The sequence below is a fragment of the Tursiops truncatus genome, chromosome 2 (assembly GCF_011762595.2).
Source record: "Tursiops truncatus isolate mTurTru1 chromosome 2, mTurTru1.mat.Y, whole genome shotgun sequence".
Lineage (NCBI taxonomy): Eukaryota > Metazoa > Chordata > Mammalia > Artiodactyla > Delphinidae > Tursiops > Tursiops truncatus.
In genome coordinates this window covers 75,851,971-75,864,346 of record NC_047035.1, presented here as the reverse complement: position 1 = coordinate 75,864,346, position 12,376 = coordinate 75,851,971, and the positions used below count along the sequence as shown (strand labels likewise).

The window sequence follows — 12,376 nt, the reverse complement described above, 5'->3', positions numbered from 1 at the left end:
AGGACTTTGTTCTATATTCCTTGAAAATCTGTAGCTGACAGCACACTCACAGCTGAGCAGTAGCTTCAGTTCTTTCGTCTACGGGTTGATGGAGGATGGAGCTGTTAGCAGTGGGGAAATGTACTGGGTTTAAAATGTTCTGGAATAAAATTCAATTGGAAAAGTGAAAAAAAGACATGAAAGCCTATGTAAAAATCCTATGGGATCTACAGAAAGCTATAACTACTAATTGAATCTAGAAAAGCTGTAGAATACAAGATTAATATTGAAATTAATTGTATATATTACTGTTTATACTATATATACATATATAGAGAGTGTATACCATATATATGTGTGTGTGTATATATATATATATACACACACACATATATATATAGTATCTAGCAATGAACAATCAGAAATCAATTTTGGGGCTTCCCTGGTGGCGCAATGGTTACGTAATCCACCTGCCAATGCAGGGGACATGGGTCCAAATCCTGATCCATGAAGATCCCACATGCTGTGGAAAACTAAGCCCGTGTGCCACAACTACTGAGCCTGCGGTCTAGAGCCCGCAAGCCACTACTACTGAGCCTGCGTGCCACAACTACTGAAATCCGTGTGTCTAGAGCCCATGCTCCACAACAAGAGAAGCCACCACAATGAGAAGTCCGCACACTGCAAAGAAGAGTAGCCCCTACTCGCCACAACTAGAGAAAGCCCACACGCAGCAACAAAGACCCAACACAGCCAAAAATAAGTAAATAAAATAAATAAATTTATTTTTTTTAAAAAGAAATCGATTTTGGATTCTTTTAAAAAGCAATCCAGGGGCTTCCCTGGTGGCGCAGTGGTTGAGAGTCCGCCTGCCGATGCAGGGGACACGGGTTCGTGCCCCGGTCCGGGAAGGTCCCACATGCCATGGAGCGGCTGGGCCTGTGAGCCATGGGCGCTGAGCCTGCGCGTCCGGAGCCTGTGGTCTGCAACGGGAGAGGCCACAGCAGTAAGAGGCCCACGTACCACAAAAAAAAAAAAAAAAAAAAGCAATCCAATTTACTATAGTATCATTAAATATGAAATACTTAGCATTAAAACGTGTACACTTGTACACTGAAAAAAAAATGCTGAGAGAAATGAAAGAAAACCTAAATACAAGGAGAAACATTTTGTGTTTGTGAATGAGAAGACAATACTGTTAAGATATCAATTATCCCTAAATTGATTTATGGTTTCAATGTAATCCAAATCAAAATAACAACAGGTTTTTTTCCCAGAAAATGACCAGCTGATTCCAAAATTCATATGAAAATCCAAAGACATAGCATGCTCCAGACAACAAAAGAAGAACAAAGTTGGAGGACTCACTGCGCCTGGCCTCAAGACTTAGAAATCTGCTACAATCAAGACTGTAGTATTGGCATTAAGATACAAAAATAGATCTATGGAACAGGAGTGCAGAGGTAGAACCACACATGTATTATCAACTAATTTTTGACAAAATTTCAAAGGCAAGTCAGTAGAGAAAAGTAGTCTTTTCAACAAATGATGCTTTAAAAGAACCCACAATTTTGATCCCTACTTCACACTGAATGAAAACTTAACTCAAAATGGATGAAAAATCAAAACTATACAATATTTAGAATAAAATCTTTGTCAACGTGTGTTGGGGGAAGATTTCTTAGATGCAACATTAAAGCATGACCCATCAAAGAAAAATTAAGTACAGTGATTAATTGTACTTCCTAAAATTAAGAACCCCTGCCCTTCAAAAGACACTGTGAAGAGATTGAGAAGACAAACCAAACACTGGGAGATAATACTGTAGTTGCACCCTCAGGTCTTTAGGGAGGATTTTGCCTCGTAGGGGACATTTGACAATGTCTGGAGACATTTTCGTTTGTCAAAACTGGGACAGTACTACTGGTGTCTAGTGGGTAAAGGCCAGGGATGCTGCTAGACATTCTATAATACATATGACAGGCCCCCACTACAAAGAATTATCCAAAATGTCACTATGGTAGAGGCTGACTAATAAGTCACAAGGACAAATTTATCTCTTGCCTCCTTTAGGGCGTGGGCCAGTCAGGACTATCACCACCTACTGAAATGAACCGATGACTCCTTCTCAAAGGCTTGAGGAAGGGACAATGCCTGGATTCAGACCTGGGGGCAATGATTGCCAAACCGTGCCCAGTGCACCCTTTGGGTACCAAAGGCAGTGCACATGGGGCAGGAAAGTCATTGTCCAAAGGTCAGAAAGTGAGAATTTTCTCTAAAGAGCTCAAATTCTGACTTTGAACCCATCCTAGGATACCTTGCGGGCTGGGGGTGTGGGGGGCGGTCAGGGTACTCTTCCTTGGCTGGCTCAAGCCTGGGAATTGAATCACTTCCCTGAGCTGGTGAGCAGTTGCCTCCCTCGATGATTCGCTTTCTGCTTAACCCATCGTCCTTTACTGGCTTGACTTTACCACCTTTACCTGGAGGGAGAGACGGAAAGAGAAAGGGTGGGTGGGTGAGTGGGGGGTGCTGTTGTAGCGGGGAGACCAGTGGAAAAATAGAGAACATCCCGTAGGAAACTGTAGGGGTTCCAGAGGCAGTCAGCAGCAGAAACTGCACAGGGACACTTTGCATCTGCCCGAATTTTGCCGTGTTAACACTTAAGAGAAAATGATGAGACAAAGTCTTACTTCGCTCCCCGCTCCCCTCCGTGCCCCACCCCGGAGTCTGCAGAGTCTTACTCTCCAATTCAGCCTGCAGGGAGGGCGGCTGTCGTTTAGATTGGATCGGTTCCTGCTTCCGGGAGCCTAACCCCACTCCACCCCGCTGGTTTCAAGGCTCTCCACCTCTCCTTAACTTGAACGCCCCAGCTTAAATGCAACACCTTTGGCAAGTCCTTATCCGCTCCTGTAGTGAGGACACGGGCAGTGATCGCTTGTGATTAAGAAAGAAAACCTTGGCAGCGGTGGGATTCGAACCCACGCCTCCAGAGAGACTGGAGCCTAAATCCAGCGCCTTAGACCGCTCGGCCACGCTACCAAGCGTATACCGTATAATTCTGTACACTTACTAGTTATACATTTCTGCCCTTTTTTTTCCCGCGTTGTTCTCAACTCCCTGACCCGAAACCATGATTCTAGGTATCACCAAGGGACACTAAGAAAGTTCTTCTCAGCTCTACTAGGACTCGAACCTGCATTCACCCAACCCAAACAGCTCTTCTCACTCCAGGAGCTAAAAGAGAAAGACCTTCAAAACCAAGTATCCCCTCCCAAAGCACAGCACTTGGGATCTAGAATGTAACATCTTTGCGAAGGCGGGTCACGTCAGCTTCCGCCTGGCGTCCAGTAAGCGCTCAAAAACTGTTGAAAGGACGAATGAACTCCTTGATTTAGACTCCAGATCACTTGGGGATCGCGGTGGTGGAATAACAAAGAGCAAACTGTCTTTCCCTGTCACCACCCCACGCGCCGCGACTTCAATTCTTTGCTAAATTTTGACTTTGATACTTTTTGGTTCTGAAGCCGGGAGAGAAGTCTCCAGAAGTCATGCACAGTGCGTGCGTTAAACGACTGGGGAAAAAAAAAAAGCTTGTTTCCTAGTTCCCTTTTCCTTCTCTTGGCCGAAAGCGCAAATAGCCGACGCCGATCAATGCCCGCTCCCTAGTGCCAGCCCAAGCAGAGTCTGCAGTCTTCCTCCCCAGTTCAGCCTGCGGGAAGGGAGGCTGTTTTTTAGGTCGGATCGGTTCCTGCTTCCCGGGAGCCTCTAGTCCCTTTTGTATCTCTGTGTCTCCCATTTCTGCGTCTCCCAGAGAGGTCCTGTTTCCCCTGCGCAGTTGTAGCCCTGTGGAGGCTATTACTACTGGCGACTGCGGAAGGAGACGGACTGAGACGTCCTTCCATAGAGACTGAGGCCGGATTCTGAGCCCAGACTGGTACGCAAGGTGCCCAGGATTCCTGACAACTCTCACGCTCCCGCTCCTCATCCTACCTAGAAGCCCAAGGCTGCCGGCCTCCGGAGGGGAGCCTGGGAACGGGGCCAGAATAGGCGAGAGAATTACACTGTCACGCCTCTTGACACGGAGAAGAGGAGCCACACATCAGTTCTCCAAATGTTTGAGCATCTGTCTAGGATCCACCAAACTTGAGTTTCCATGTTCCCTATGTGAAAAGGAATTCTTGCTGCTTTTAATTACAACGAAGTGGAAGTTACAGAAGACCACGATGCTATGTCTCTTTTGCTACTTTGTGGCAGTAGCTGAGAATTATTTCACAACTACTGCCTAGACTTGGGGGTGGGGGGGCGGGCAATAAAAACCATTGCAGCAGAGATCGGTTTTGTATTTTGGAATTCTAACAGGTGACTGAGCAAAAGGCTGGGCAATGGGATTGGGGGATGCTTGGGCCAATTTTCTGCCTTCTAAGGGTAGAAATTGTGGTTCCCTGGTGATATCCGATCACATCCTTCATTTGATAAAATTAAAGCTATTTGGGGGGCAAATTCCACCAAGAGCCTTAAACGAGGAGGTTGTATATGCTCTGTGCTTCCCTCTCTCTTGCAAATATGCAGTCTATGTCAGAGAAGAAGCACCCAGACCTGGCTTACTTCCTTAAGAATAGACAATTGTCATTGTTTCTTAATTCCCCCAAGAGAAGGGAAAATTAATCCCTTCCCTTGGTGGTGTTGAAGGTTCCCAGGACACATAAAGGGGATTTTCCCAGAGCCTCCAGTAAAATTCTATGGTCTTTGTTTTGGGTGGAATTGTGTCCCTCCAGAAGGATATATAGAAGTCCTAATTCCCAGTGCCCCAATATGTGACCTTATTTGGAAATAAGGTATTTACAGAAGTAATCAAATTAAAATGAGGTCATTAGTGTGGGCTCTAATCCAATACGACTGGTGTCTTTATAAAAAGGGGGAAATTTGGGCATAGAGATAGAGATCTCTTCCTGAAATCCCATAAATTTCAACATAAAAGTGAAGGGAACAGGGATTGCAGGAAGACTGCTAACTCAGATTCTCTGTGGGATCTCTGTAAAAGAACCTCAACGTAGTTTCAAGGGTAACAGAGGTAGACATATTGGGGCTGGAGCTCCCTGCTGGTGTGGAAAGAGATCACTGGAGAGGGGCATCTCACCAGTGGTAGAGCAGTGGCCCTCAAATGTTAGCATGCATCACAATCACCTGGAGGGCTTATTAAAAAGACAGATTGCTAGACTCAACTCTTGGAATTTCTGATTTAGAAGACCAAGGGCCTAAGAATTTATATTTCTAACAGGTTGTGAGGTGCTGCTGTTGCTACTGATCCAGGGACCATGCTTCGAAAACCACTGCAGCAGAGATCAGTTTTTTATTTTGGAATTGTAACAGAAATGAGGAAGGCAAGCTGAAGGAGTCAAAGATGTGCAGACTTCTTGAAAGCAGTGTGCAGGGAAGAGATGTATGCTCAATATGGTGGCAGTGGGGGAAAAATGAGAGGCCTTGGATATAAATGAGAGGGAAAAGCCTGGCAAAATAGTAAAGACTACTGTTAAGGACAAGGATAAGGTCCTTCCAATACTGGTGAACAGTACCGGTCACTTTATGACCCTTAAGACATGCATAGGGCTTCCCTGGTGGCGCAGTGGTTGAGAGTACGCCTGCCGATGCAGGGGACACGGGTTCGTTCCCCTGTCTGGAAAGATCCCACGTGCCGCGGAGCGGCTGGGCCCGTGAGCCATGGCCGCTGAGCCTGTGCGTCCGGAGCCTGTGCTCCGCAACGGGAGAGGCCACAACAGTGAGAGGCCCGTGTACTGCAAAAAAAAGAAGGCATGAATAGAATGTGGACCCAAGGATGCCCAGGACTAGAAATGCTAAAGGTCTCAGATGAACTACGCAAAAGTGGAATCAAATGATGCTATCTTCTGAAGTCTCTGGCCACGTGTATTTGTCTTACTGGGCATGGCATAAAGACAGATGAGCGTGCAGGAGAAACTAGGAGAAATGTTTGCACCCTTACCCTCTCCTAGGCCACATGGAAAACTTTGCACATATCCAAATTAATCAACTGAGGTCACCCTGGAAACTTGATACCACAGGTCTTTCTCATCTGTGAAAGAACTTTAGAGACTTGAAGCCTAGGAAGTCTGAGGTCCATGAACAATGCACCTGCAAGATCTCGGCCTAAGAAAATGGAATCTCATCTACCCTTGATCTTCTATGTCCAAGTGTATTTTTTATCATGTCCATTTTACGGACTTAGACAAGGTAGAGTTCACATCCTTGTCAGTAGTGTGCAAAATACTTGCATTCTCCTTTGAACCTTAGAGACCTAAGGATGTCTACCAGGATATGCATCCTACAGTCCTTCATTCTATCAACTGAGTGATTGAAGTATGTGTCGACTGAAAAAACATGTATAATGTGAGAGTTGTGAGTGAGTTTTATTGGGGGCAAAATGAGGACTATAGCCTGGGAGACAGCATCTCAGACAGCTCTGAGGAACAGCTCTGAAGAGGTAGGAAGGAACTCAGTATTGTATGTGATTTTAGTGAAGGGGGTACATGCAGTCAAGCACACATTTTGGCAAGGAGCAGATGTCTCTGTTAACGATTTTAGTGCTTTTCTAGATGTAAGAAGATGCAAGAATTTGGGCTCATAAAATCTTCTCCTGAAAATATCTAACTATCTGAAAGGTCTGTTTTGCCAGTTTTTCCCAGAGCACACATTGCCTCATTCCTGATCTCCACCCTGAACCCCTTTCAGGGTGTGTTGAAGGTCAGGGACTGCAGTGGCTAGTGACTTAATCCTTGCAGAGGCAGATGGCAAATGCCAGTTTGTAGTTGGCATATGCATAGTAAACGTTATTCAAAGTTCCTTTTTGTTAGGAATCTATCCAGTTACCTCCCAGTACCAGATATTGGTTACTGTGTTCATAAAACCTTCGAAGTCCTCACTGAATATTTTGTCTACTTGTTTAATACTTACTGAGAGAGGATTGTTCAAATATCCAATGATGATTGTGTATTTTTCTATTTCTTCTCTCAGTTATGTCAACTTTTGTTTCTTACCTTTGAAGACATGTTATTAGATACATAAAAATTCAAGGATATTGTGGAGAGTTTAAATAGAATTTCTTTTCAGGGCAGTTTTAAGTTCACAGAAAAATTGAGTAGAAAGTGCATAGAGTTCCCATATACCTCCTGCCCTCACACATGCACAGACTCCTCCATCTTCAGCATCCCACACTGGAGTGGTACAGAATGGTACATATGTTACAATCAATGAATCACACTGATACATCATTATCACCCCCAAACCACAGTTTACAATAGGGATCACCCTTGGTGTTACAAATTCTATGGATTCTAACAAATGTATGACATGTATCTACTGTATCAAATAGAATAGTTTCACTGCCCTAAAAATCCTCTGTGCTCTGCCTATTCACCCCTCCCTCACCCCAACCCCTGGCAACCAGTGATCTTTTTGTTTCGTTCATAGTTTTGCCTTTTTCAGAGCATCAAATAGTTGGAATCATACAATATGTAACATTTCAGAAGGGCTTCTTTCATTTAGTAATATGCATTTCAGTTTTTTGTCTTAGTCAGCTCAGGCTACCATACAAAATACCATAGACTGGGTGACTTGAACAACAGAAATATATTTACTTACAGTTCTGGAGGCTGGAAGTCCAGGATCAGGGTGCTAGGATTGTCGAATTCTGATGTAAGCTATCGTCTGGCTTGCAGGCAAGCACTCTGTCCTCACATGGCAGAGAAGGAGAGAGAAAGAGAAAGCAAGCCCTCTGATATCTCTTCTTATAAGGACACTGCTCCCAGCTTGAGGGCCCCATCCTGATGGCCCCATCTAACCCTACTTACCCCCAAAAGACCATCTCCAAATACCATCACATTGGGGGTTAGGGCTTCAACATATGAATCTGGCGGAAACATAGTTATTCAGTCCATAACAGTTCTTACATTTCTTTTCATGGCTTGTTAGCTCATGCTATAGGTCTCAGTGCTGAATAATAGTCCATTGTATGGATGTACCACAAGGAATATTGTATATAATTGACACTTTTATAATAAAATATTCCTCAATATCTCATATAGTACTTCTCACCTTAAAGAATCTGTTGTCTGATATTGATATAACTACATCATTCTTTTTCCTTTAAAGAGTTTTCAATGGTATGTCTTTTCCATTTTTTTCCTTCCAGCCTATCTGTATGATGGAAGAAAGTTTCATATATTTGAATTCATAAACTCAAACTTTTCATAAATTTCCATATATAAATGTTTAAAACATTTGCATCATCACAAGTCATTCTGGCTTATACATAATTTGGCTTGAACTTTACACTAACTAGAACAGCTTGTCTTATGACCTGTCAAACAAGCATTGTACACCTGCTTTAGCCATTAAAGAAAATAATGTATTGTAAAATCAAAATGGAATGACTGTGGTTTAGGTTTCCTCTTGTAACTATGCAAATATTTTGGACCCCAGCCAATCCTTGCTTAACAAACACCCTTACTTCTTGCCAGCTCCATACCTAAATCTTGACAATCAACTTACATAACTTTGCACTTTTTGCCTATGTAAGTCTCCATTTTATAGGTTGGTGGAACACAGTTCAATTGCTTCTTGAATCTGTGTCTCCTAGGGTACAGTCCTTGGTTTGGAACAAATAAAACTCTTTTCTCTTTCTATTGTTCATTGTTTATTGATTATTTCTGTCAACACTTGTCTTTACATTTAAAATGTGTTTTCTATAAACAGCATAGAGTTAGGTCTCATTTCTACTCAATCTAACAATTTTTGCTTTTAACTACAATATTTGTAACATTTACATTAATTGTAATTCCTGATACAGAGGAGATTGAGTCTACCAATTGCTATTTGCTTTCTATTATTCCCATCAACACTTAAAAAAATAACTATTGAGGTATGATTTACATACCTTAAATTCATCTTTGTAAGTGTATAATTCAATGATTATTTTGGTAAATTTATCAAGTTGTACCACCATCACAATAATCAAGGTTTAAAACATTTGTGTCATCACAGTAAGATCCCTCTTATCTGTTCTTTGTTTCTTTATTCCTTGTTAACCGAGAAATCCAGGAACAGAGACCTGGTTGAGACAGAAAATAAATGCTTTTATTTGGGGTTTGTTAGGACTGCAGCCCAGGAAGCATAAATTCAAGGAAGCACTTGAATTGTGTTCCATTGCATTACAAAATGAGGGAAGCTTACAACAGCAAAAAACTGTGCGGTTACATAAATTATTTGTCAAGAATTAGAAGTAAGCATGCTTATTAAGCAAGGATTGATTGGGATTTGAAATGATAACATAGTTGTGACATGGGTGGGGGACATTTTGAAACTACAAGGTTGTAGCTAGCAGCGGCTAGCAGATATATATATATATTTTTTTTATTGGAGTATAATTGCTTTACAATGTTGTGTTAGTTTCTGCTGTACAATTAAGTGAATCAGCTATATGTATACATATAACCCCTGCCGCTTGGGCCTCCCCCCTCTTCCCACCCATCTAGGTCATCACAGAGCACCGAGCTGAGCTCCTTGTGCTATACAGCAGGTTCCCACTAGCTATCTACTTTACACATGGTAGTGTATTTATGTCAAACCTAATCTCCCAATTCATCCCACTCTCCCCTTCCCCCTCGTGTTCACACATCCATTCTCTAGGTCTGCATCTCTATTCTTGCCCTGCAAATAGGTTCATCTGTACCATTTTTCTAGATTCCACATATATGAGTTAAATCGACAGATGAATGGATAAAGAAGATGTGGTATATATAAATATATACATATACATATAATGGAATATTACTCAGCCATAACAAGGAACAAAACTGGGTCATTTGTAGAGATGTGGATGCACCTAGAGTCTGTCATACAGAGTGAAGTAAGTCAGAAAGAGAAAAACAAATACCGTGCCAGATGTTGTTTTGAAAATGACTGGTAATGTCCTTGAAGTTCAGAAAATTCAAGTTCTCAGTGATTTGGGAACGTTTCTGAAACCACATCCACAATGGGTACCTGGCTCCATTTTGGATGTCTGAAACATAGTTACTCCATTTTGATTTTTTAAATAATCTTAAATAAATCATCATCGTCCTTTTCTGACTTTCTTTGTATTAAACAAGCACTTTTATCATTCCATTTATCTCCTCCATTTTGTTTTACTTTTAGTTATCATTCTTTAAGTTCTTAACCTTAAATTTACTAAATGCATCATTTTTATTAGTCTACCTGAAATTAACATTTTAATCATATCCCAGACAATGCAGAAAACTTACAATGCAAGAAACGTATTGCAGATGGCAGAATTTCCTTCTTTTTAAAGGTTGAATATTACTTTATTGTATATATGTATACCATATTTTCTCTATCCATTCATCCATCAACATTTAGATTGTTTCCATATCTTGGCTACTGTGAATAATTCTGCAATAAACATAGGAGTTCAGATGTCTGTTTGAGATACTGATCTCATTTCCTTGGGATATAAACCCAGAAGTGGAATTACAGAATCATAAGGTAGTTATATTTTTAATTTTTTTTAGTATCCTCCATACTCTTTCCATAATAGCTCTACCAATTAACATTCCAACCAAAGTGCACAATGGTTTTCTTTTGTCCACATCCTCACCAACAGTTGCTATCTTTTGTCTTTTTGATAAAATCCATTACAGCAGGTGTGAGGTGATATCTCATTGTGGTTTTGATTTGCATTACCTTGATGATTAGTAATGTTAGTACCTTTTCCTATATCTGTTGGACATTTGTATGCCTTGTTTTAAGAACTGTCTACTCAGGTCCTTTACCCATTTCTTAATTGGTCATTTGTTTTTTTGCTATTGAGTTATATGATTTTTTAAAAAATATATTTTAGGTATTAATCCCTTATCAGATATATGGTTTGCTAATGTTTTCCCCTATTTGGTAGAAAATATTCACTCTATTGATTGTTTCATTTGATGAACAGAAACTTTTTAGTCTGACATAATCCCACTTGTCTATTTTTGCTTTTGTTGCCTGTGGTTTTGGTGTCATTATCAGAAAATCATTGCTTAACCCAATGTTGAGAAGTTTTTCCCCTATGTTTTCTTCTAGTAGTTTTATAGTTTTAGGTCTAACACTTAAGTCTCTAATTCATTTTGAGTTGATTTCTATATAAGATATGAGATAATGGTCCAATTTTATTCTTTTGCATGTGGATATCCAATTTTCCCAACACCATTTCTTAAAGAGGCTATCCTTTCCCTATTGTGTGTTCTTGGCACCCTTGCCAAAGATCAGTTGAATATATATATGAAAACTTATTTCTGGGCTCTATATTATGTTCCTTTGATCTATGTCTATTTTATGGTAGTATGTTACTATTTTAATTACTGTAGCTTTGTAATACATTTTGAAATCAGAAAGTATGATGTCTCCAACTTTGTTTTTCTTGCTTAAGATTGCTTTGGCTAGTCAAGTGTTCAAAGAAGACAAAGAGATCAAAGAGAATAAATCCAGTCCTTGTAAGAACTGTAAATAAACACTGATATTTACTAAAAAAAAAAAAAAATTGCTTTGGCTCATCAGTGACTTTTGTGGTCCCATATGAATTTTAGGATTGTTTTCTATTTTTGTAGAGAATGCAATTGGGATTTTGATAAAGATTGCACTGAATCTGTAGATCACTTTGTGTAGTTTGGATATTTTAACGCTATTAATTCTTCCAATCCATGAACACAAAACACTTTCCACTGAACAGATGTTTAGAAAACAAAGGTTGTCCTGTTGCATAAGATAAGTTTCTTAAGTGGGGCTTCTCTCACTAGAAAGTGTGTCTGCTTGAGGGTCTGAAATCATGAATTGGCCTGAAAAAGGAGGTCAGAGATTTTTCAGAGGAAATCTGCCCCAGCAGGGCTAAACGCACATGCCATGTTAAACTGTTTCTACCCAGTGTTTTTTTATGAACATTATCTTAGAGATTCTCAGTCTCAGTAGGTAACCATATGTTTATTCTTAGGTAACTTCTCCTTTTTCTATAAGGATACTCTGTGTGTGTTGGGTAGGTGAGACATTCATCTCTGTGCTGGTGTCAGGTACACCATTCAGTGACCACATAAATATGAGAACTGGCACCTGAATTCAGACTAGTTTCCTGGAATTTATGCTTAAATTGGGTGACAGCTAGAAGTCCCTTAGAGATTTTCAGTGCTTGTTTTACCAAGAATTTCAGCAAGAGGAAACTATAAGAGTCTGTTGTATTCTAGATTTCTGAGGGTAATAATTTCCTTCACTCTCTGCACATATCTGTGTATTTGTTTGCTCTCCATTTCTAGTATTTATTAATGCCCTGGTATGTGCTGGTGGTCACTTTGCTAGGTAT

General features: G+C 40.7%; 1 long non-coding RNA gene and 1 other non-coding gene across 4 annotated transcripts in view; both read right to left on the bottom strand.

Moving 5' to 3' along the window:
• LOC109549993 (uncharacterized) overlaps positions 1-12,376 on the bottom strand; it is a 28,518-nt gene that overhangs the window by 8,158 nt on the left and 7,984 nt on the right. Inside the window, exons 2-4 of one of the 3 annotated variants that reach the window (XR_012330038.1) lie at positions 8,927-9,100; positions 7,633-8,187; positions 2,297-2,459 (exon numbers count right to left, since the gene is read on the bottom strand). This is a non-coding gene — a long non-coding RNA (uncharacterized lncRNA). Of the gene's footprint in view, positions 1-739; positions 963-2,296; positions 6,935-7,632; positions 8,188-8,926; positions 9,101-12,376 lie in introns of those variants that run through there. The other 2 variants (XR_012330037.1, XR_004525103.2) reach the window with 2 other exon arrangements.
• TRNAL-UAG (transfer RNA leucine (anticodon UAG)) lies at positions 2,937-3,018 on the bottom strand. The gene has a single exon. It is a non-coding gene; the product is annotated as a tRNA-Leu (tRNA).